Here is a 26435-nt window from a genome sequence, read left to right on the forward strand (position 1 = left end):
CGCGCATCCTCCCGCCGCAGCGCCGGGCACGGCCGAGGCGCGGTGCCCAACCAACCTTCAGAGGAAGCGCGCGGGCGGGCGGGCGCCGTCCCCCGCCGCCTCCTGCCTCCACCTCCTGCTCGCCCTTCTTCTTTTCCCCTTTAAAAAGTTCATGTGCCTCGGGGATCCTCCTCCCCGGCTTGACGCAACGCCCCGGCGGCGCGGAGAGGAAACCTGTTCCGCCAGCCCCCGGCTCGTTCAAAGTCCGGCGGCGGCGGCGCGGGCGGCGGCTCTCGGCGCGCCGGGGCCGCCCGCGCGGGCAGAGCTGGCGGGGCCGGGGCCGCCCGCGACACGCGCCGCGGAGCTCCTCGGAGCCGGGGCTGCGTCCGCACCAGGTGCCACCTGCACCAGCGGCACGTATTACCTTCTGCTGCCGAGCCTTCGAGCTGTTTGGGCTTTAATATTAAAGGAGTTTACTGACGCTCTTTACCGTTTAAGGAATCCCCATGCATATCTTTCAAACAGGTGGCCACGCTGATGTGTTTAAAAAAGTTTTAACTTTTCTTCAAGCAGTCCCATTCTGAGATGGCATCGCACATGTAACATAGGCTAGCTCTCAACTCAGTGATACTTAAAAAAAATCAATGTAATATTGAATTGTCCACAGATCACAAATTCCACTGTGTCTGCAAGTTCTGCAATTTTGAATTTGCATCGTTAAAGCAGGCATTAGAAAATATACATCCAAAAATAAAAAGAATGCTGTGCCACAAGCCTTTTATCATAAAATGATGCTACAGTGAAAAAGAGTTTATGTGGTTGAAAATGGACAGGATATAGCTTTTCTGCGCAAGAAGATCAATCAATGGAAGAAGAGGAGCAAACACCAGATATAATTTCACAACTGAAGTCAAAACACACGTTCACTTAAACAGTGAACACAGTGTATTTTGAAAAGCAATGTAGGATATTAGAAAAAAAGAAAAAAACGACACCCCACAAAACAAACACATTTCTATTCCACCTACAGTTTATTTGGAGTTTTGCTTCAGAACAAATGTTATTTCCAATGAGCTAATGCAGACTTCTCTGCATAAGTCTAATAGTCTTGACTTTTTTCATTATTCTGAGGCTTGGTTATGCACAGATTTGAACTTAAATCAGCAAAAACAGTGCAACTCCCTCAAACAGTTACATCTCTGCTAAGGTACCAAGTATGCTCCTACCGAAACATCAGTAAACTCTAAGAGTGGAGGCAATTTATGTCAGTACAACTRCATCCACACTAGGGGCTGCAACAGTATAACTGTATTAGTATAAATAAACCACTCCCTTACACATTGAATTATATGAGTACAAAAGCTGCCTGTAAAACAGGGGTTACATCTGGCTAACACATTGATAAAAATTACATTGCTTTCTAAGGCAACATTTGACCATTTACTAGTAAGGATTATCTCCGGATCAATTTACAGCTGATTAAGTTTTACAATACATCTGTGAGATAAGTGTTCTGATTTGGCACATTTTAGAAAGGAAAGAGTAAGTGTCAAGTAAGTCAGGTGAGTAACCCACAGCCAACAGATTTCTAGGAACAGGCCAAGCACAGAAACCAGCAGCTCCATTCCTCTGTCCTAACCTTGCCACCTGCAATACGTAAACTCTATAAACTATCTTTAAAGAGCCTGCAAACAGTGCAGGGATTACAAAGTCAAACGATAATATTAAGTTTACTATACAATGATTCACATTTTCCATCAAAGGAAAAGATATGCAATCTCCCTTCTTAAAGCATAACTTCTCTAGAGCATAGTAAATGGGATTTTCCATTGTAAGAAACACGGGACCTAATAAAGCTGTGTTGTGAATTTTCATTAAAATAAAATCCAATCAGCAAAGACACTAAAATTAGTATCAGTGACATCAGTATAGTAATCTAGAATTTGATTTAACATCGCTGGCAAATCTGCCACAATAGATCACTCATTTCAACAAAAGGTTGTATGTACCTCCCAGTGAGCGCATGTAATTTCCATTAACGTTAATGGGAGTTATGCAAGTGCATTAAAAGGATAATATACCCCCCGGTTCGTGACAACCCTGTGAAGTGTAAGGTGCTTCCTACTGAAGTGAATGGGGTTTCCATCTCATGTATTTTAAAAGAATTTGTTCTGGCACTGTTACAAAACACAACAGTTAACAACTACTATACATGCTTGGTGAATAGTTTCCAAAGTTAAAGCATTTCAGTGATTTCAGCTGGTTTTCCCATTGCCAAAAATGTGAAGAATATAAACGCATTCATAAACCTGAGTCTTATTTGAAGTCTGGGGTAACAGTACTGTGTGAAATCACTGGAAAACAAGCAGCTCCGAAAGCCTGTTGGTGTGAGAGAGAAAGAACTGTGCAGGTATCTACTTTTTAAATAAACAAATTCGATTCATTCACTGCCTGAAAAAGGATTCCACTGCTGTACAGGGCTCATCGCATCAGAGCAGGAGCTCAAAGGACAAAGGGAAGAAGCAAGTTTACAACCTTCACCGCCACACCACAGCTTTCTCACTGTGCATCAACTACATTTCTCACAGCAAGTCATTTAACAGCTTGGAATTATTTTACTGTACTTCAAATATTAATAAATGTTAATAGACTAAGATATTTAGATCACTAGTATCAGTTGTACACACAACTTTGGAGACCTCAGAATAACATATAGGCAACAAGACAAAAAGAATAAAATCAAAAGGAGAATAAATGTAGGAGCATTGTTTTACAAGGATGATGGCTATGAGGAAAATGAGATTTAAAGAATAACATTTTTTATCTAGCAGGGAAAAGTCTGCATGACATGGAAAGGAGTAAAAGGCAAGGAAAACAAGCCAAAGCGGGAGAGACTTCACTAGCTCTGAGACTCCAGAAGACAGAGGAGAAAGGAAAGGCCAGATTTTAAAACACGCTGCAGGCAGAAAAGGTAAAACTTCGTATGATTTTGAATATAAAAGAAGTCACAAGAGCAGGCAATGCCTTTGTTTATAAACACAGGATATAATTGAAAACAGGGACTTGAAGAAAATTAATCTTAAAAAGACAAAAATCAATGTTTAGAAAATGTTACAATGGGAAAGTACACGTTCTGTAGTTTCCCTATGAAGCTTAATACTGTGTAAGGACACCTCTGCAAAGACTGAGCTCTAGACAGAGGGTAGCATGGAAAGCAGCAGCAGCAACGGGGGAGGGAGAAAGTAGAGTGATTTAGGACATCAAGTTCTGCTCCTTGCCTCTAAGATTTTCTGTGTCATCTTGGGAAAGATTTTTCGATGTCTTTCAAAATTTGAGAGGTAGAGAATACATCYAAGAACTTAAAAAAGAAAAAAGAAAAGAAAAGAAAATATCCCACAATATACCAACAGTCTATTGAAATTAGGAGGAAATAGATGTGCAGGCATTTTCTGAACACCATCATAAATCCGTCTGCATTGTTAGACACCTAAATCTCTTAAAATCAAGTCTATATTTTCTCTGCACACCTTACTTGGCACTAGTGCAGCACAGATATATATACTGAACAATGCATGCTGCAATATTCACTAAAACAGGGATTTGTTGGGGAACCCATCTGAACCAAAGGGGAGCCACTGTGAACCACGTGGCAGATACTGGCGCTCCACACCAGTATCTTTTCATCAGTTCAGAGAGGACAGCTGGGACTCAGGCGTGTAACAGGAACTCACAGGGAACTGTCCCCCTGTCTTGGAGCACAGGAGGAAGAGCAGCGTGTTGGCAATGCAGAGAAGCAGCTTCTGGAAAATGAGAAGACAGTCACAGAAAGTCTGAAGTCCTAAAACAGAAACCCCACACAAACAAACAAAAAAACCAAAACAAAACAAAAAAAACCCCAAACTCACCTAAAAGACAGAAGAAGAAAGGCAATGTGCTATATGAGGCATGTGTTCTTCCCTGTTGCCAAACAGATCATGCTTTCAGTGCTCAGGATATTGCTTTCTTCTCGTGTTACGTAAGATAGAAAAGAAGGACTGACTTACGCATTTTTAAATATCGCAGTCARTGCCTTACAACTCTTATTCAGACTTGCTAATCTTTTATCTTTGAAGTTACTCATCACATGTAAACCTCTCAAATCATTAGTAATTTTGACTTCTCTACTTTGTTTTTAATATACACACACGTTCAGAACTGCCTTTAAAGACCTAGAAGTAAAGCCAGCAACAGAACAAGTCTGATCTCACTTGCTTTTTCTCAGTGTAATTCATTACTTTAACCACTCTAGAGTTACACCAATTACACTGGTCTGAACACATCCCAGTACAGAGTTTAACTTTTTACTTCTTTAACAGCTGCAAGTTCAGTTGTATAAAATATGCAACTACTGCATCCACAACAAATCAGAATACTACTAGGAGGCCATAAACAGTACAATATGGGATCTAATGCTCAGCTCCTTGATCACACACATTGCATGGGTTTTTCATYGCGGACCCCAGCATCATCCTGCTAAACATAACTTTGTGGTCAATTGCTCCAATGTTATCTTTTAAAGTGAAGTTGTGCTTTCTATAAATATGCAATCACATTATGGAGAAAATGATTTATACGTTTTGAGGCATTATGGAAATGAAAGAACACCACAGCTAATGAGCAAAGGAAGGGGGAACATTCACTGCTGTACTGATTCAAATGCTAAGCAAAGGAATGCATTATCCTCCTAAACATGAAAATATGGATTAAGTATAATATACTGTATGAAATTAACTACAACTATCCGAGTAAATGTTTACATTGTATCAAGAATCCATTAATATAATTCTAGTCTAAGATTAATCAAATACATTTTGATCGTAACTCACAACAGTAGATGCAGTCACTTAGTAAAATATTGAAGAGTAAATAACAATCAGGCAAAGGTGACGGGGAAGCTGTAGCCATAGCAAAAGTGATACCCCAGTGCACTGATAAAAGCGGTAATTTATCTAGTTGGATAACAAAATAAATCTCTCCTGGAAAGCCAAACAAAAATAAGTAAACACTATTTATTAGAATTATTCTGAAGTTCACATACAAGATTAATATATGTGTACTGAGTATTAAAATTATTAATAAGGCTCAAAGATGCATCTGAAAATCTATACAGAAGATGTAAATTCAATATAGCACTGTTGGTCACATAGCCCATATAGAGAAGAAAAGAGAACATTAAGTAAGCAATAAAAAAAACCTTGCTTTTTCTCTTTAGAAGAGTTATTTGAAACCCAGCATTGATTTAATAAAGAACTGGACAGACATTTTTGCACATCTAATTTTCACTTGCAAGTTTTCACCACATTTCAGTAGGGTGTAAAGTCAGCCTGCTATCTGGATACTTGGATGCTGAAAATGCAAGGATATAAAACAGTGGCACAAGAGTCAACCGAATGCATTGTTCAACCAATGGTTAGTTACAATCGCTTCTCATCAGAAAGTCGTACGCGATACAAAACGCAAGACCAAAGAAAAGTTCTAGTAAGAGCAAGTACAACAGAGAAGTTGATAGCAGTCGCCCTTATTTAAATAACACTTCCTAAAAACAGTAAACTTTGTAATAAAAACAAAAAGGTTTGCGACTCTCTAATAACAACTATGCTCAGATTTGAAACCGCTGGAACACCAAAACAAACAACAAACCGGTACAGAACGGATGGAGCAGCAGGCCTCATCTGAACGTAACCCTGGCCCTCGGAACGGTCATCTTCACCTCCTGCCTCTGAGCAGCTCCCAAACTGGARAAGAAACCTGGTGTAGAGCTTGCAGCTCCCTGCCATAGGAAAATTTGGCCTGTGGCTCTTCAGTTCAGGTGAATTTACTGCAGCCGCAGCAGGGAGCGCATGTACCTTCACTCCCACGGACCTGTTCTGAGCACAGGGGCTGCAGAAAAACAAACGGCTGCAACTGGAATTCACTTCAGTTAGGCGAAAGCATACAAGAGGAACACAACTTGTCTTCGTTGCAGGAGCATTGCTGGCTACAGCTGTATTTGGCAAAGACCAGACTGAACCCAACCGGCCTCTCTTAAACAAACAAACCAAAACAAACAAACAAAAATACCCCAATATTTAAACATCACAGCTGGCACTTCCCAGCTTAGAATATATATTATTTCTGATTTCAGTCATTACTTAAAAATGATGGTCTGATCCTGCACTCCTAAATTCAGAAAGAATTTTAGTGCTAACTTCTGTAGAAGCAAAGTCTATGTTTTTATAACTGCAAACTCTCTTACCAGTAAATAGCAAATTACAGGTCAGATTTCTCTCATATAATAAGTCTCATTCACACACCTAAAATGGAGCAAACTGATTTTTCAGAAGTGCTTTGCACCCACTGGAAACAGTTTCAAAAATTTTTGTAGTTATCTTAAGTCAGGAAATTGTGGCTGAATTCTCTTGATGCTTGGTAATACAACCTTTTGATTTGCACTTTAATTAACTTCATATTATTATTAAGCCTTATTATGCTCATGCTTGATTACAATTACAATTATTGAGAAACTTGATAGTTCTGAAGTATGACAGAAATCATCCACTCTCCTGTCAAACAGGAAAAATACCCAAGCTTATTTCTGCAGGAATTAAGGAGGTTTTTTTTGTTTTRTTTTTTGTTTGTTTGTTTTCCAAGACAGGACTAGATACTCTTAGTTGGAAAAGTTCTTGCCATACGCTATAAAGCTGTTACTTAAACTGTAGATACCAATCAGTTTGTTAAAATGTGCTCTTAAATTCAAAATTCCCTTCTGAAGATTTGGCTCTTTGGTTTTCAAAACCAACCAACCAACAGACCCCAAGCACGCTGCAATATCAGCACACAGCTTCTGACCTATCTGCCAAGACATCTCACAGATTTTTAGCAGTAATAGCAGTAAAAGCAAAAAATAACTGCTCTTCTCYGAGTATGAATGAATATTTGGTAACATGACAATATTTATAGGTCAGTATAAAAACATTTTGCATTTTATCTACTGGCAAAGAAACAGGTCAAAACAAACTTCAAGCTTAACAATAATTTCCATGTGAATAGACTAAAAGAAGGTGGAACTCTTGTGAATTAAAGTGGAAAATTTTATCTGAAAGCTCTGRTTGTGGTAATACACAATTCCAAGGTGAATTTCCTACTCTTACAGACTTTAGGATTGTTTATCTCTGAATGGACACAAGATCACAGGCCAAGTTATGCTCTGATTTACATCACTAATACAAAGTAACTGAAATAGCCTAGTATATCTTACTGGCAAGAAAGCATTTAAATGAACAGAAAAATATTTCAGCAAAAGCACTGTGACACACTTACTAAATGAGAATCTATTAAAGACTCCCAGTTTTATGATTAAAAACCTCTAAAATGCCCTAGAGTAATTTTAATTTTTTAAGAACCATCTTGGGCATAAAATCCTTGCAAAATGCGAGTCCAATATCCAAAATGGAAAAAAGGAGAAATATATGTAAATAATTTCCTAGTCTTAGGCTTATCAAGCCAAAAGCAAAATAAGTTAYATCAGCTAGCACCTGTCTAGAATGTTTGTTTTTAAATGCTGCATAAGTTAGGTGTTTGAATTTTAAAGCAGCGTGTCATTTGCCAGAAGGATGTTGATAACACTTCAAATGCTAACAACCGTGGAAAACGCATTAAATTTTTATGGACAGTAATGGTTCTTTATAGTAAAGTTAAATATCTCTGAAGATCATCTCTATTTGAACTGTATTAAATTGAATGATAAGAAGTTAAAAGCAATATTTCATCTTCTTTTCCAGTTTGTGTAGGCAACGATACACAGCACTTACTTCAACATATTGTTTAAGCCCTACAAAGACCATGAAAAATACTTTTCACTAACAATTGGGATAAACTGCTCTCTGAAAAAATTAGTTCTTTTTTACTTAAGTATACTTATTAAGAGATATCAAGTCCAGTAAAATTCTAAATAATTAAGAGTCCAAATAATGTTTAAGTGTTGCTTTTGTTTAAAATTACAATTTTTAAGAAAAATATAGCATTTTGAAAGTATTCTCAGACTTCAGCAAATGATCTGTCAAAATTAGCCTCAAAAGCAGAGAGATGAATGATGTATATTCCTTTAAGTTGTTCAACTGAGATTTTTAAAGACAAAAAAGTTATGTTTGGAACTTTCTGCTCCCAACTAATTCTTCCTCCTCTTCCCACCTAAAAATCCCCCTTTCTTTTTCCATAGCTATCTGTAATAGCTATTTCTAAAATAAACCCTGGTATTTGATCTCCCAATAGACAAAGCTGTAATTTGCAGCTTGCAACTTTTCTATTAAAAAAAAAAAAAAGGCAATTCCATAAACTTCAAAAAAAAGTTCCCATTTGGAATTTTGGAATTCAAATCACTAAGGTTAGTACTGTAGTATTTCGGGTTTTTCTATTATTAAGTAAAAGGTTTTAATCCAAAAACTTAGTTTAGAACAAAATTTTTGGGCTGAGCCTCCTTTGCAGCTCAGCATAAATTTGACATGTTTCAGCATACAAACTGTGAATATCAATCTTCTGGAACAAGCCCATGCAGAACTGCCTGGATGAATCCAAATGCTTTAAATTCTGCAGGGGAAACAACAGCAAAAGTTTTTCAGAGTTACTGCTGCAGACTGCCAGATTTGAGTATAAAGTGTGAATGACCGGCATTTCCCTATGTATTTGACCTTCTCTTGCAATCCAAACCCTAAGCCTGCTGTTTGGCTGATTCTGCAAGGCAGAAAGATGACATCTGCACCACGACATTGTATTATCTTTTGGCAATATAGTTCAGATTTGAGGTCACCAGACTTTGCAGTTTATTTATACTTGGCAACATTTGGCTTTTTATAGATGAAAACATAACAGTTTTAACTCTGTTAGATTTTTAGCTCAACTAGTTTAACTTATCTTAAGTTCTCTAATAATAACTTTTATTTCTTACCTATTACTTTCAATAATTAGATCTCAAAGTTTTTTTATTATTATTTTTTTTTTTTGTTTACAAATGAGCTATGGAATCTTTGTTACACTAATCAAAAAACTGAGCTTTAGAAAGGTTAAGTGACTCACTCAGAGTCAACTCAAGAGGCCAGTGATGGACCTGGGAACAGATCTTCTGGGCTCCAAACTGTTGCTTTATTTGCTAGGCTAGCAGTTTCCAGCTCAAAGCCTGCAAACCCTCTGGGGCTCTACAGACAAGAGCAAATCTATTGCCAGAAGGCATAGACTCACTATACAACATCTACGCCTGTAGCAGTGTGTTACCAAATCGGAAGCGATTAAAGTCTCTAGGCCAGGATTAAATCTCTAGGTTACACACAATCTGTAAGCATCTGCCTYGCTCATAATAAATTCTATATATACATCAGGACATATCAACTATCCTGTCCTAACAGTTCTTGAAATGCCAGCACATGGGAGGTACGTACGTGTGTGCACATGTATGCGTTGTGTGGGCACAAAGTTATTTTCCARCACTTACCTGAATAAGCAATGTGCACATGTTTCTGTAGAGGGGAACASGGGAGAGGGTACAGGGCCCAAGGTAATAACCTTCTCCCCAGACCTATGTCCCTGCTGGTGTTAGAAAGAACTCCCACTCCTCAGCACAACCTTAGTGAAACAGTGTGTGTTTTCCACATCTGGTATTCTGGGTTGTCTGAAGATTCAGATAAACATGCCCATATTAATGACACAGAGCTCGTCACCCAGTTGTTCAAGAGCCACGCAGGAAACAACTACAAAAGGAAGAAGTTCAAAAAAACCAAACAAACAACAATTCTGTTAAAATCACATGACTACAGGTGACTGACCTACCTTGGAATTTATTCCAGCTCTTCTCAATTTTGGGCGAGAGGGAGGCAACGATGAAAATACCAATGTATTTAGGATGGACAGACATGCTTGACAATCTCGCTACACCAATCAATAGGCAGCCTATTTACTTTGATCCACTAAGGATCAAAGATACCAGCCCAAGTACAAAAAAAAAGGGGGRAGGGAATGCAGTGAAATGTTTAAGATGCATAAGAAGATATCATGTTCCAGCCRAGTCTCTTTCATCAGTCTTTAATTGGTTTCCTTTCTAAAAGATCTTAAGAGATTAAAAAGTTTATTAAAACTTAAACATAATGCAGATTTGTCTGTTGCGGGGCTGATTACAGGCAATGATAATTAGTCACAAAATTTGCATACATATACAAGTTTGTGCCTAACAACAAAATGTCTYGAGGATGCTCCGATACCCAAGTGTGTGTGCACATCTTCTTCAAATTATTGAGAAACTGTACTGTGCTAACATTATCTGAAGAAAGTCAGAAACCCCTGCACATAAGTTTTTGCCTTGTGCCTTGTGATCAGTTTTTTTTTTTTTTTTTGACTTTTTAAACATTTCCCTATCTGACCAGAACCTTTTCCTTCCAATAGTGTTTGTTTTCCTTCTTTTCTCTCCTCAAAAAAATTCAACAAGTTCTAATTTACCCCAATACATTCCCAGTTGTGAGCAGATGGCTGACAAATTTGGAGGTACAAATCTCAAGCTGAGTGACAGAAGACTCCTTGCAGCTACAGCCATAGTTTTGAAAAATGGTGTATCACATTTTAGGGTAGCCTGAATGGATCAAACAAACAAAAACGGTTGACTTTAAGCCATTCCGCCAGTTCAGACACTTTTAAAAACATTATAGGGCTAACTTTATCCCAAGAGAGTTTATGCTAAATCAGGTATTACTACTTCTCCCACAATTTTACCAGAATAAGTCACGAGCTTGACTCAATTTGGAAAAAAGTCAGATCTAGATCTAGTTTTTAATTCCAGATGATCTAGTACTGCACCAATCTGATCTTAATGATCACATAAACACGATCTGCAAATGCTAGGGAGTGTCAGCATTTACCTATCAGGCATAAATACAGAGAAAAATATAAGACAAATACTTTAACAGGCTGTATTAGAAAGCATGTGCTCCCTATAGCTTTTAAAACTAACCTCAAAGCAATAATTCTTGGAAATTTTATAGCAGATACTTCAAGCCCTCCTTCTCCTTCAGTTTGCAATGTGCCAATCTCTTTCTCCTCTCGCTAAGTTTGGCGAAAAATCCAGGGAAAAGACCTGCCATAGTGACTACTATACACATGAACTTAGGTAAGGTAAGAGCACAAGTTTCTTAGTAGCTTGAACAGTTTAATGGAAAGGAACAATTAAATACCGTGGCAAATATCCATATCCACACTATAACTATTAACTGTAATCGGATTTTTGTATTGTCTAGCTTCTTTTGATTTTGCTTAAGACACCTCCCATCTTCTTCCTGCACAGAAGTCAGCTCCCTGTTCTCTCTTTTACATGTCACCTCTGTTAACAGAAACAACCTGTTTATCTCAGTGCTTATTCCCACTTCTACTAAAAGAGATCATCATATAAATGGTCCAATTACACAGGGCTGAGGCAGCGTACATGAAATCACAGGTTATGTTTAGCAGCACTATTAAGTAAGATTAGAATAAACAAGCTCAGTTTTTACAACTTGAAATGCATTGCATTTAAAAATAGTCTCACAGGTCGTTCTACATCTGTGTTTATATGATGATGAATCTTTCTGCAATTTAAGCAGTGAAATATTTTGTCTCYATCCTGACATATTATCATAAAGTCTAAGGATTATAGTTAGGATGGCTATTCCTTGGGGCATAATATTAGCTGCATGTGAGACTGATGTTCGTAGCTACAACGAAGCATAATACCACTATCTCTATTATAGCAGAGCATTAGAAGTTCTTACTGACCTGCAGCTCTAAAAATAAATGCTGAGTGACATGAATAGCTTTGCAGCACTTCCCAAGTTAAAGAGTTTGAACTATAATAGACAAATTACATATAGTGCTGAGAATTCTTCAAATACAATTAAATGTTTATAATATGAAGCTTGCATTTTCACATACTTTCCTACATATCAAAAACTCAAACAGTGCTACTCTTCAATATTWAGCAAGTATATGAGGCCACATGTCAAACAGATAACATTTGGGTCTCATGCTATCTTGATTTCAATGAAGAAAGTTTTCAAATGGCTGGAGAACACTCCCATGTACTTGACAACTACTGCATTTTAGCAACAAATCAACGTTGATGCATCATCAAAAGCWTGTAAAGGACTGTCCAGCATCTTTTACTTCTACAACTTCATTAATACTTCTTTTTAATTCCCCTGACTTAATTGTACACACGGCTGCAGTCTTGCAATGACTTACCACAAAAATCAAGTAGATTAAATAAATAATTCTGTGGAGCTGGATGAAGTCAGAGCAGATGACCTTAATGAGCATCTTCAAGCAAGAAGATAAGTGTTTATTCATTATGATTTTAAATTATTGCTTCAGATTTATAAGAATTCAGGAGGCACCTTGTTCTCCCAGCCCCTTCCTCATCCCCCAATAYTCATTTAAAATACAGTCAAAAGGAACAGAGGGCAGCAACCAGCAAACTTGCAAAATATGACAGTAACACAAAGTCACTTTCAAAGTTGATAGTCACTAGTAATCCACAGTAGAGATAAAAGTCAAATTACTTTCACCTCCCTCTCCAAAAGCTTCCTTAAAAGAATTAGACTTATGGATGTAAGATATTTCATGTCACTAATGTGTGCGGGCATCTAGCTCCACCACACTCTTCCTCCTTGTCCCACCCACTTTCCCATCATTCAGGAAGTCTTCGGTCTGCAGTCCAACTATCTGATACTGGATCTGTTCCTTCAGCTGGCCTCTGGAGAGTGGGAACGCAGGAAGCTCCAACACTGAAGGCAGGTACATATAACAGGAAAGCCATGATGGAAAAAAARRAARRAAAAAAAAAAATGTTCCTTGAAAGAGGAGTTAACTAGACCCAAACAAGAAAAGGGAAGAAGTAGGTAGCAGCCAGAGTTTCATTTCTTAACTCAGTCAACTGAAGTGAAAATCAACACATATGATTATCAATTAAAGATTCTGTAAAATAGAGAGGTTTGATGAATAGACAGTATCAAAAATACACTATATGTCTTTAGACTGTGTACTAGATGCAAGAGAAAACAAATGCACGACTAGAATGCCATTCTGGTTTACATTTGCCCATACCGCTTCGCTGCCAGTATTTCTTCATACAGCTCATGCACGGCAGAAAACACTCATACAGCCTTCTCCACCCACCTGATGTGATCCTGCTGATATAACAGCTTTACATACTGGYATCTAAATAGAGATTTAACAAGTCCTGCCATTTACAGAGCTTTTAAGGAAACATCGCTACAGTTATGAAGTTCACAAGTAATACTACTGGATTCAGTCTCCTTATCAGTGGTTTCAGGAGCGAAAAGGAAAAGCCTTAAGAAACAAAACKTTCGAATCTCAAAATCTAAAGCTATGACTCCCACCAGAACACTTTAAACACAAACATGTGGAACAGAGAYTGGCCTGAAGCATTCAGGTCTGACAATTTCAAAGTCAGTTTCAAATTACGGAGTTTTATTTACAAGTTAGTGTAGAAACCTAGTTATCAACTTGGGTATTCTTGTGTTGACTACTCTTATCCTCATTCTGTCACTGGGGAGCCAGTGCAAAATGTGGTCATCCATTCAAGACCACAGTYTGATTCATGACAAAGCAGCAGACCTTTACCTCTACTTTCAGTAGTTAAGTACTCACAGGGTGTAAAACATTGCACATAATGCTGCCCATCTCATTTTAAACCTGTGCTAATGTAAGTAATCATACACATGCAGAGCAACAGGAAACCGGGGTCAATAATTCCTGATTCTTTTCTCTGACAAGACATTGCTCTGGAGAAAAAAAAAAAAATTCAAACCTCACCTCCATTAAGAGCTAAATGCATGTCTTTTTTTTTTTTTTATAATAAAAAGCCTATGCTATTCATCTTTAAATCAAAAAGAAATCTACTGAAACCAAGAATTATATTGCACATCCAATTCTTTAACCTGAACRAAGGTGAACAAGACAATGAACCCAGGTGGCAATGGTTATTCAAGTCACCTGTTTTGCTACTGGCAGGTGCTAAAATATTAYGCTTATACAAGTGGTATAAGAATTAAACAGAAATTAAATAGTTTCAACATTTGAAAACCCCCTCCAAAATCTGAGCCACCCAAGGTCAGCAAAGCTGGATGGCTACCAGGCTTGTAGCATTCTGGAAAACGACAAAATATCTCATCGCACCCAAAAAAGGCACATTGCTTGTTTGCGGCACAAAAGCCCACATCAACTTTACCTCCCCTGCTGCTCTCTCTCCAGGCGAGGCCCTTATCAGAWTACCTTGACAGGCCAGAACCGATCCATGCTCTAGATACGTACTTCAAATTTTCACCTCTATTCTTCYGTTCTGCTCCCTTTCTTGTTCTCTAGCACAGGCGGCACGCTGCACATACCCAGGCAGAACATGCAGAACCTACGGCTTTCATCTTAAAAAGAAAAAGTAGTACTCTACACCCATATTGCGTAAACTCATATTCTCCCAGTCAGGTCTTATTTCAAATTGCAGTATTTTAGGAAACTAGCTTGCAGTTTGAGTAGTTGATAGTCACTCATCCAATATGAAAAATTGTCACTCTAAGGACCATTAGCCTTCATAAAAGTAATTTTTCTTTAYAGTTACACATGAATATAAAACATATATTATAAGCAGTAATGCAATTCATTTAAAACATGCTTTCCTCTGTATTGTTAGGAATTATGTTTCAAAATTAAGCAAATTTCAAGCCTTTGATATTGCTTGCACTGTGGCTTGAAAAAAGGCCCAACCATTTATTTTCCAAACTAAGGAGCACATGAGAAGTAGAACTTGTAAGAGAGTGTATTTTTAGCATAAAACAGATTGCAAGCAATAAGGCTACAATTAGTATTTTATTCTAAGCTCTGCAGGTTCATATCAGATGCAAAGATTAACCGAAGACAAGAGTTTATGCACCTAAACATCTACCCCTGTATAGCTGTAAAAAAGAAAACCACCCCAGCATTTACAGCAGTAGCACACATGTATCACAGCACCATGCTCTCCCCAGCATGAATTTGGAAAGACAACTAAAAATTATGGACATACAGCCTTCCCCCCCCCTTTTTTTTTTAATTTCTCTTCTCCTCTCTGTAAAACTAGAAAGCATAGCCACTACAGCCCTGCAGCAGACGATAGCTTTTCATTTAGGTCACTGGTACAACATTGTGTTTTTGGAAATGAAGGTTGTTTGCTTAGGTTGTTTGCCTCAGCAGAGGCAGCCTGAAATGATGTAAAACAAGGAGTTTAAGAAAATAAAAACCAAAAAACCTCCTGACATCTTGTACATCTTTTGCAAAAGAAAAAAAAAAACTTAAAATCTTCAAAAAGTGAATCATGGCTTGTCCTGTGAACCTCTCCAGAAACAAATGTCATCACATACTGCACTGTCTGAGGGAAAAATATGGCATCTGCAAGACTGTTTTGAGCTTTCAAAGGAAATATGCCCTGACAAGCTCAATAAATGAGCCAAAGTTTATATGTGAGACATTTTGTGAAACTGCAGCTTGGAAAATTCCAGTGCAGAAGAAATGAACCCTTTAGCAAAATTGTTCATTTCTAAAACAAATAAATAGAAAAACAGATAAGAGGGACAAATTATAAAATATCTAGGCGTATGTGTGAGAGAAAAGGGTTTATTTATTTATTTATAGTTTAAGGGGGAAAGATTTTTATTTCAAAAAGAACACTGAGTAAGTGCCAATGTTTCTTTAAAGAAATGAGCCTGATATTACACATTTATCAGAAACTCCAGGGATTTGTATAGCAAATAGATGTCAGTTATTTTRCAGAGAACTTGCTAATCTGTTTACACTCCTATAAACCATCCTGCTGTGAGCAGGCAAAACAGTGTATATACTGACCTTTTCAGGGAACTCTGAAGCCCTACGTGATAGTCTTGTTTTCCAGACTCTGACTTACATAGCAAAATCATTTTATATATTGATATCTTCTTCCTCTTTTTTYCTTGGTGTATCTGTAACAAGGAGCATTGTTCCCTTAAGAGAGGGGGAATAAAACACATTGGAAGCTATGTTGAAGGCTGTTTTACGTAGAAAGCTGCAGAGAAAGCAGATAATGATTTAACCTATATCATCTGACCTCCAGCCTCATGTGTAAGGCTTATAATGAAATTAGACCAGAAAAGGGGCCGCATCTTTTTATGCATTTATATGACACTTAGCATCCTGAAGCCTCAATTAAAATACAGCATTTTTRCTTTTCTGAAATACAAATTCATCATTTGGAAGACAAAAATACTACAAAAATTCTAACAGCTGTAAGGCATAATGCACCTRCAAAAAAAGGAACCTATTTCAAATGCCCCGTGAAATATATTGGTATTTTGTTAGTGGCATCTATGATATGCCAGGCTTGCATTTTTGCACATGCCCATCACGTTGAACAGCATTCACTGCTACCCTAACTGAATCAACTCCTCCATTCATCAAGGCACCTTCCTCTGCAAAGTGTCAGACTGTTTTAATGATTTATTTATTTCAAGTCATTTGGTAGTAGCTTGTAAGTCCATAGGTACATGTTAAAATGATTTTTCTTAATTATTTAAGGCTTCTGAAGATTAAAAAAAAAGTAACACGAATTAAGCATTCACTAAATAATGCTCAAAGAATCAGAATCTCTAAAGTCTTTTTAAAAATAAATATGAGACCTGACAAGCTAACTTCAAAAATAACCATCAGAATAACTAATGTGCTTAAGAACAGGATGCCCCTCCATATGCAGGTTTCTATTGTTGCATATTGGGTAAAATCTATCGATGTTGGCACACTGACATTGACAGATAAGCAGCAATAAAGATGCATGGACACCTTCTTTTAAGCCCTTGCTGCTGAAATAACATTCATTGTATGATTAATGACTGACGAATTTGTGAAAAGGTGCTGTCATCGTTAAGGATTTCTGAAACATTGTCTGCTCCAACATGTTTTTAAATGCAGCTCAGGTCAGCACTGGGAGACATCAGCTAAACGCCAGAAACTCCTGAAGCAGCTCCTCACAGAGATAAACAGTGCTGAAGATACAGTTGACATTCAACAGACAAAGGCACCTAGCTTGAAACTATAATTCTTTTCCTGGTTTTGAAGGTGTTTTCAAATTGGTATGAGAACATAATGAACTGAAATGAAACTTGTCTTGTAAGCCATATAGGTAGTGAAACTCTTCTAGTAAGACAAAACTGTCAATAAATAAAGTGTGCTTATCTTTCAAATGGATAGAAGAGCGTAAACTGGTCAGATGCTCATTCTGCTCTATAGACAAGTGTATTAATACAAAGCTTTGTCAGTTAGAAGTTTCACATTTATTCCAAGGGAGCAGATCAATGTCTGAAGAATGAGAAACATCTCRCCTAACAATTTTTTCTCTGTTAGAAGTTTTTCATGTACAGCAGTACCTTTTATATAAAACAGAAGTTTAGACAAGTTAGAAYGATTTGATCTGATCCAGCATCACTTCCTACAAAAAGGATGCCAGAGCAGACAAACATTAACTTACTTTCCAAATCTTCATCATACATCTCCCATGCTTTTTCCTGCAATGCTACAGCAGACCTTGAGGAAGGAAACTTGTTTCTTACTTGATAAAAAATTTCCAAARTGTCCTACATGCCAACTGTTGAGGGATTTTATTATCTTCCTTCCAGCAACAACCAGTCATTTTGAAAGCAGCAAGATGAATGGTTACATGGTTACAACATTGTTTGAGATTTCATGAAGCCAGTCCTTCCAAAATGAGCAGCAAGGCTTCCAAAAGAGGTGTAGAAACTATTTCCCAGTATGCACAGACAGAACTTGCCTCCRGGAGAGAAAAAGCTGCTATAAAGCAGCTTCTGGTGCAGACAAAATACATTATGTACTTTACATGCAAGAGAGGGAAAAATTTAGCTGCATTTAGCTTTCATAGGTAATRATAATTATAATGGTTATTATAGTTTAACCACAATTAAGCAAGTTGACTTATTAACACCTGAGACTTAATCATAAGCATGTCTACCCAAGGAACATGAGCAGAACCTATGTTCTTTTTTCTAAGCTGCTTAATTGTAAATCTACCATCTTCTGTGCCACAGGAAGTTAATAAGACTGGACTGTTTTGCTGTTTACCATAGCTGCTAGATATCAAGACAGAACTCTCTCTAAAATGCTCGTTTCATCACAAATGTTGTCAGTGTGAATAAACAACATGCTGTGCAGCCTTTGATAGTGAAGGCTGAGGTTTGCCTCCAGTTTTAATTAATATTCCCCTAAACCTCTCTGTGCACCCAAATTCAGACAAACAAAAGCAGTATGCAAACAGCCTCAGGATTAAGGTGGAGAAACTCTTTCTCAGTGCATCATACTGTTGAACACACACAGGCTCCCACAACGTGGGAGATAAGTACGCTCTCCTTTCTGGAGTGCCATAGACTCCCTCCGGCTCCCCACACCCGACATTCAGAGCCTGAGAGTTAAAGACATCTTGTAGGGTTATAACTAAGAACCCAGAAGTACCAGGAGTACTGGGGAGGCACACAAGTTAGAAGATTAAAGCCTCTAGCCTCTTCTCTTTCTGTCCCAACTCTGTAAAGTAGTAATTGCTACTCAGTGGCTGGGTGGAAAAGGTCAATTTGTACAGAAGCAGTTTATGACTTTGGGAAAAAAGAAAAACACCTTGTATCATTCCTGTTTCTCAAACTCTGAAAGTAAAACATAATGATTTTTTTTTTAATAACTTAAAAAAAAAATTATTTAGCTGTTGCGAAATCCTTAAAGGAACTTTGCATAACAAACCTTTTCTCCTACAACGTTTGAGGGAAAAGATACTACATCTTAAGGAGTCCCCCACAAGGCCAGAGGGGCTCCTTTCTCATGGTAGTCTGCAGGTTCCCCCTGGCTATTTTCAGACAGGAAGTACCACCCTATTCACCCCAGCCTTGATAAATCAGAGTCACTTTCAAACATACAAAATTTTCTTATCTGTATGTCTAATCCCCTGAGAGTTCAGGTGCATAGGGAATGAAGAGCTCAGATGTCTTCGGTTTGGTCACTGATTGCCGGAAGCACTCCCTACGCTTTAGCGCAGAGGGAAAGCCAGATGCATCTCTCCTGTCTGATCAGACTCCAAGTCCTCAAGCTGTGGAAAGCAAGTTAAACTGCTCCCATATATCCCAATATTGGGTTTCACAAGCAGTTCAGGCATTTGTGAACAGTGAGATTCACGACAGAGCCTAACTGAGAATGCGGTGAATCAGCCAGTGTGAAGAGAAAAGCCCTGAAAACTTTTTCTGACATAGAAGATAAAGAATCCTTTGCCCAATTTTGATGTCACTTTCTCAGCAGCACTGGTCTGTCTTTGCAGGACTCAGAGTCACAAGACTAACCTGTGCTTTAGTAAAATCTGCTGTCTGTGGGCCTCCTCTTAGCCAGGCTAAGGCTCATACAATGGAGCTATCAAGGGACTTGAGAACTTCCAGGCCTGTCCAACTTAAAAGCCCATGCCTTCACAGTGCACTTTGGCAGGATCTGACAGCAAGACAGAGCTTACCCTTTACTGGCCCCTGAAAGGGCCTATAGCCTCCTCTGACTTGACTCCATGCTCCCCCAGCTTCCCTGGTGCTGCAGTGAGGTGCACAGAAGATACATTGGACGGAAACAGAGGACTACAGCCTTGTTTCAACGACTCTTCACCTTGGAGGAAAAGAGCTAGAAGCTCATATGAGAAGTCATTACTGCAAATGAACATATACCAAGTTAAAAAAGAAAAATGATTGAGAGAACTTCAGCTGGCAATTTGTTCCACCGCTGAAGGCAGAACAGCTGATGACCTGAGCTGAAGCATGGGCCATAGGTCCAGAGCCTCTAACGAGAGCACTGGTCCACCTCCAAATTCCACATCTGCAAGTGAAGAGTGATGAGACACACTGCATCAGGAGACACAATTTTCTTTTCTTTTTCTTTTTTTCTTTTTCTTTTTTTTTTTTGAAATTAAGAATGTAGATTTTTTTATTTTTAAAATAATTTTACATCAAAGTTATCCCTGGTGGCGGTTCCCTGACTGAATAAGGTCATTCCAAGAACATAGCTGCCAGAATATGTTTGCCCCAACTATGATACAAACTGGCAGAAAGAAAGGAATAATTATGACTGATCAAAAAAATCTAAGCTGTGAATATAGACAGTAAATAAATCCATGTTTTTAGATCTTTTCCCCTAAAAAAAAAATCCAAAAGTCAGCAAAAGCCAAAAAAAAGACAAGAAAAAGAGAAGGCAGCACAAAATGACAGCCAGTAAGAAACAGCAGAATGCATGTAATAAAGTCTAGTACAGGGCAGTTTCCATTCAAATAGTCCTAGGATGCAGCCTGATCAACCATATCGTAGATGATCTGTCCAGGAACATAGATAAAGCTGCACTGTGCAGGATTAGGAAGCAAATCAGTCACAGCCTTTGTCTGTGCTGTCGTGTTTCTCTTTATTGGAGGAATATCATTCTGACAGTGCTTTTGCAAGCTCTTCAAGAAAGCTGCTTCTTGTATTTATTCCACTGTAGCCTAGTCAAGAACATTAAAGAAATAACGGTGACTTARCTACTTGACAGTAATTGCGAAACACCTCAGGGTACAAATTCTGCTCTTCCAAGACAAAGGGTTAAAATTAAAATAGTTGACTTTAATGKGACTGAAAGATCAACACCAGACCCCATGGCAAATTGCATGTGTAATAAATGAAGAGAGGTTGCTGCTAGACTGCTGGGAAGTGTCACTGGGCAAAGGATCTAGAGATCCAAAATGTCTGTAGGCCATGCTGTACCAGCTTTCTGAACTCACTGTGAAAAAGAATTGGAAAAAAAAATCCCACGGAACCATTAGATAAAATTAAGTGTAAAACATCTCTCAAATTCCACAGGGAAGACCTGCATCCTCCAGAAGAGGTACGTACAAGGTAAGTGGATTCCATGTAAGTCATTAGGGTGAGCAGGCTACAAAAGGGTAGTAGATCAGAATAGAAATTTCTCTGAGGAGCTAATGGGAAACACAAGGAAACAAACAGGAAACAAGGAGCGAAGCRATCTCCGAGTTAAAGGCTGTTCTATAGGGAAGATGCACAGAGGCAGACAGAAGAGGCACGATGGTGATAATGAAACCCTGAATGGTGCTACTGCATCCAATTAAAAGCACAGGAAGAATTTAAGTATCTAGACTGTAACCGTGCGAGAAGGTAGCTATGCCAAATTGAGACAGCTTTTAGATCTTAAATTCAAAATAGCTAAGGCCACCCCCAAGGCTTCTCATGCTAAAGACAGAGTAAGGTCTCACACATCAAGGTTTAGTTTATTCAAAGGTAGAAAGAAAACAGGAGATTCATCACTGCTATATTTTTCCTACTGAACAAAGAGCCTTTAAAAAGTCTTCAGTTTTACCAGGAGAGACTTATTCCACAGGAAATTAGGTCTGGTGCCACAGCTACCATGGAGATGCAGATCACTGCTGCATCCCTAGGAAGGCCCTAGGCACTTCCAGCTATTATCCCTGCCCTGGGAAAAAAGATTTCTGCACTTCCCTGAGCTTGTTCACATCCAAAAACGTTTTGCAATGCAGACTTATTCATAGTTCTCAATACGTAGGAATGGCTTGAAGCTATCACAGACCTTCCTCTTTACTGGGTTGCAAGTTCCAAATGTTTATAAGTACAGAATTTCAGCCAATATCTTAACACCATTACCTGCAGGAGCTGGGCTGTCCTGAAAGGTTTTCTTTTTGAGTACAGACTACTTTTAACTACTTTTAATTATGAAAGGTTGCAGCTACAAACAGCTAACAACCCCCCCCCTTTTCTTTATCATGTAATATTGACACACACTCCATTTCTTTTCTTCTTCTTCTTTGGGCAGAGGCAAATTGCTCTGTCTTCAGTTAGTCTTCTCCTTTGTGAACAGCCAAGCAAAGAATTAATTTAGATGTTCAGCAGTATCTAGTGCTTCTATCACTAAGTTATCCCTTAGAAGCTCTGCTAACTTTATGATCAACTTTGCCTTATACCCCTGAAAAGCATCTGTCTTCACTTCTTAAGCAATCTTCAATTTTTGTGTCAGTATGTACAATTATCATCTCAGTCCCGTTTTACAGAACGGCTGTGTCAGTCATTTTGCATCACTTATTTGAATATTGATATCTTTTTACGCACATTCATAGAAATYGATACCAGCTTTTCTCCCCTCTCTGCCAAGCAGTCTTAACATCTTGGAACAGAAAGTTTTATTAATAATTTTCCTTTAATAACTAATCATACTACACAAAAATAGAAAAAGACTCAAAATAATTTAGTTTCAAGAACTTAAGCAGAAAATAGAATTTGATTACTTCTACAGAACACAAAGCTATTTCAACAATAGGCTTTCACCAAGCTACCTGAGCTGCTGTGAGGTCTGTGACCTTGGAGCTAATTCAGTTGGCAAAAACCTGTAGTTAGTAAGGGCTGTACCTGTACAAGCAAAAATTCAAAGCTGCTGAGACCACCTATTATGCCCATGCAGTGATCAAGTTAGAAAAGCAATATTAGTAAACCAGTATTTTGATCYGTAGAAACAGAAATCTGTTATGACTGCTCTGCTAATATAACATACCTACCTACCAAGATCCTTGAAACCTAAGAGAAGCTGGATATTTAAATAGGAGTATAAATGTGGACCTTAGCCAAATTGCTCCAAGTTCAGACAGAGTCTAAATCTGGAATAAAGCCTCTGAACTTTAGAAAGTTCAATGTGAAATGTGAAATCTGGAATTTATGGTGGTGCAACCAAGAAAATCACTCCAGCATTACTTTCTGCCAATACTTGCCATCAAAAACAAATGAATCAAAATCTCATATGTATTTCAGAGTTAGATAAGAACTTGACTGAAGCACCATAGCAAGATTTTAATTTTGATTTTTTTTCCTTCTTTATTACATCTTAAACCCAYGAGTTATGCTATTTTGCTGGCAGCCTACACCTTCCAAACTATACTATGCTATCCAGACCTTCCAGAGACTTAAAGCAAAGAACAGAATTCTACCAAGTTATTAATATTTCCCTCCATATGTGATTTTATTAACTGTACTTTATAAATTAGCCATTGTATTTTAACAGCTGCCTACTTAGGGCTAGTTATAAGAGGAAAAACAACCACAGACTTACTGCTGTCAAATAAGTGACTAAATTTCAAACAAAAAAAAAAAAAGAAAAATCTATGTTTATGTGTATGAATGATTTACTACAAAAAATATACAAAAATAGCTCATCTGTAAATAGAAAGCACTTTGCCCACCAGAACAGTATTATATATGGCAGAGCTGTATAAAAAGCATCCTATTTAYCCTACGAAGTTTACATGCTGGTTTCCTTAGGCAGCATATATTCTGATACTACAGAGTAACTGGACCACAACAGGCAATGATGAGGAAGGACGAGGAGGTAAGATTTCTYTCCCTGCATTTTAGACTGGCTGCAGTGGATGCCTTTTTCAGTCCTTGGAAGATTGATGATTTCATTATTTGTAGTACTCAGCAATAAATCTCTGAGTTTAGGCTAAAGTGAGCACTTTTCCCTACTTTGCGTCTTCCATTACACTGTTATTCACCATGTTTAATCATTCATTTACCTCTGACTGCTACTACACTTGGGGAGGACTGGCACATTATTGATTTTTGACTTTTACCCTTTAGAAGCTGGGTAAAGGGTTTTGCAACTGCTTAATCAAAAGTGACATGACGAGGGCAGGGGAGCGGCAGACCTTGAGAAATAGGAGCTAAACAACTTGCCAAGTTATGATAAAATGAAATTAAGAATCAACAAAGAAAGTAAATTATAATAAGCTGAAAATTAAAGTGGATACCCCCCAGGAGACCACAAAGTAAAAAGCACTACTCTGCCTAGCAAAATACATTTCTGGGAAAGAGGAGACTGAGATTAAGCAGAGAGATTTACAACTTCAAGTTYCCACAAAAAGAAAAATGCAAACCATTATCTGCTAAGGGAGTGTCAGATGATTTAATTTGGCTGAAGTATATTCTCAGTTGCTTATATGCCTTTTTCCTCAAATAGAGGATGCCACTTCAGCACTTCACCAGCAAACATGCAACTACAGTAATATGCATTGACCTTTTTTTTTTTTTTTTTTTTAATCACAGTTGTTTGGTAAACAGAAAATTGGTGCTAAAATTTTAAAAACAACTCTGCTCTTACCTGAAAAAATTACAGTTAAGATTTTAACTTCCCCTTGACTTCTACTATGACACACAATAAATTATTCAATACATCTAAGTATAGTTACCAACTCCAAAACCATAGCATGGTAAAGCTGGTTTCACATTATTTTAGACAGAAAAAATAAAAATGCACAAGCTAGTGGTTACAGCCATGCAGCTTCTTGCAAAACCCAATTATATATGTTCTGTCTTTAGAGAGCAGGAAAAGAAAGAACTTGTGAACTTCCTGAAAGAGCTCAAGCTCGTATTACTTTTTCCTGGAATCTTCAACACCTCCTTTTGTGGCCCTTGCCTTAGAATATCGTCATCTTTGTTATCGTAAGTTTTGTTACTCCAGTTCCACTAACCTCAGTGCAGAATATCATGCCTTAAACATTTTTTATAATATACATTCATTACCATTTTGCTCAACTGTTACACCCTCAGAGCAAAAATAGTAAACAAATGCAAAAATAAAAGTCATGAGCGACACTCAAACCAGATATTGCATACATATACACATTACCCTTTTCTGCTGTGGATTTTACAAAGCATCTCAAAGGCATGAAAAGAAACCTCCACCTGTTACACAGGGGGCAYGGTAAGATAAATTAGCAAAGGTCTTCTCATAAGAATGGTCCAATACGGCCAGTCACGCTGGCCTCTTCTGTTCCTGTTGATCTGTCTGTGCAGCACTGTGTCTTGAGAGACACAATTTATCACCTACTAAGTCCCATTGCAAACCTCTCTCTCCTGTACTGACTTCGTATTTCACAATAAAATTCCCCATGAATCCTGCATTTCAGATACTCAGAGACATGTAGATGCAGCTGTGTTCACATCTATGATCTTCTCTGTCACAGATGATTCAGAACTGCTGTGGAAGAAACAGCTATCACAAGAAACAAGCCTTTAAGTTACTTTCTTATTTTATAGACCTTGGCTCAAATGAGCCATCTGAATGGAAGACMAGTTCTTGAACCAACTTGAAAAAGGTCAGTCACTCATGCCAGAGAATTATCACTGCCAGTTGTTCTCTTAGCCCTATCACACACTCGTCACCTGGGACTGAAGTTAGCTCACCCTTATCACAGAGTACTACACATGCTGCCATTCTGAGCCACAGCTTCCAAAACTGCTTAAACCTGGAAGAGTGATTTTGTTATTTAAGTATTCTTCCTCCTGTGGTAAGCTTTTGAATTTTTGTTGACCTGAGCTAATTCTAAGAGGTACCACTGCCACATAAAACATAACAGCAAGACCACCACTATAACAAGACTGAGCACAATAGGGTATTTTGGAGCTTGAATAATAATTTTAAAACTATTAAAGGACTTTAGAAAGAGATGATTAGTTTATACCCCAGAAAACCATTAGCAGAGTCCTCTGGGAATCTGTATTGAGTCCTATACCACAATATATTCATAGATGTCCTAGGAATAGATTAAAAGTGGATGTCAAAGTTTGCTCATAAAACATAATTATTCAGGGTAGGTTAAACTCTGCAAAAAATTGGAAATGCATTTCTTAATATTCAATAACTGATAATAAAATGGCAGGTGAAATTCAAAGTCAATAATGAAAAGTAATATACACAGAAAAGCACAAGATTAACTATTCATTGGTGGGCTCTAAAGTTGCTATGGACTTTCAGGAAAGACTTCAAGTCATGACAGAATACTGTGAAAATGCACCTCAGTGCTCAGCAATGCTGAGCAAGACAATAATAAGATATTAACAGGAAAGGACTACAGAACAAAACAGGAAGCATAACTATGTCACCATAATGATTCTTAATTTCCCCACATCCTGAATACTGATTGCAGCTCTGTTCCCCTTCCATCTCAAAAAACGTGTAAGGATAAAGAATATAGAGGAAAAACCAAAATGTTAACCAAGTATGAGAAATGTCTTCCTTAAAGAGGTGAGAATGAATAAACTAGAATTTGAAAAGATGATACAGTGGGTTATATGATTGAAATCTGTAAAGGGATGGAAAAGGTGAACAGGAAATGTTTTTSACAAATTCTAAGAACCAGAAGAAATCAAATGAAATTATCAACCAGTGTGTTTTAACAAAAGAAAGTACTTTTTCCACATATTACATTATTAAATTGTGTAACACATGCACAAAAAATATTCTGGAGACCAAAATATATGCAGGTTAAAAAGTGATAG

General features: G+C 37.8%; 1 protein-coding gene across 4 annotated transcripts in view; it reads right to left on the bottom strand.

The window, feature by feature from the left end:
• The window catches only part of SULF2 (sulfatase 2), a 159934-nt gene that overhangs the window by 69164 nt on the left and 64335 nt on the right, over window positions 1–26435 (bottom strand). Inside the window, exon 1 of one of the 4 annotated variants that reach the window (XM_085314017.1) lies at window positions 56–165. The exons of 2 other annotated variants lie outside the window; for them this stretch is intronic. The gene's annotated coding sequence lies outside the window, so the exon portion shown is untranslated. Of the gene's footprint in view, window positions 1–51; window positions 166–26435 lie in introns of those variants that run through there. One more of the 4 variants, XM_085314019.1, reaches the window with a different exon arrangement.

This window comes from Rhea americana, unplaced genomic scaffold (genome assembly GCF_003343005.1).
Source record: "Rhea americana isolate MKP2758 unplaced genomic scaffold, rheAme1 scaffold_4, whole genome shotgun sequence".
Lineage (NCBI taxonomy): Eukaryota > Metazoa > Chordata > Aves > Rheiformes > Rheidae > Rhea > Rhea americana.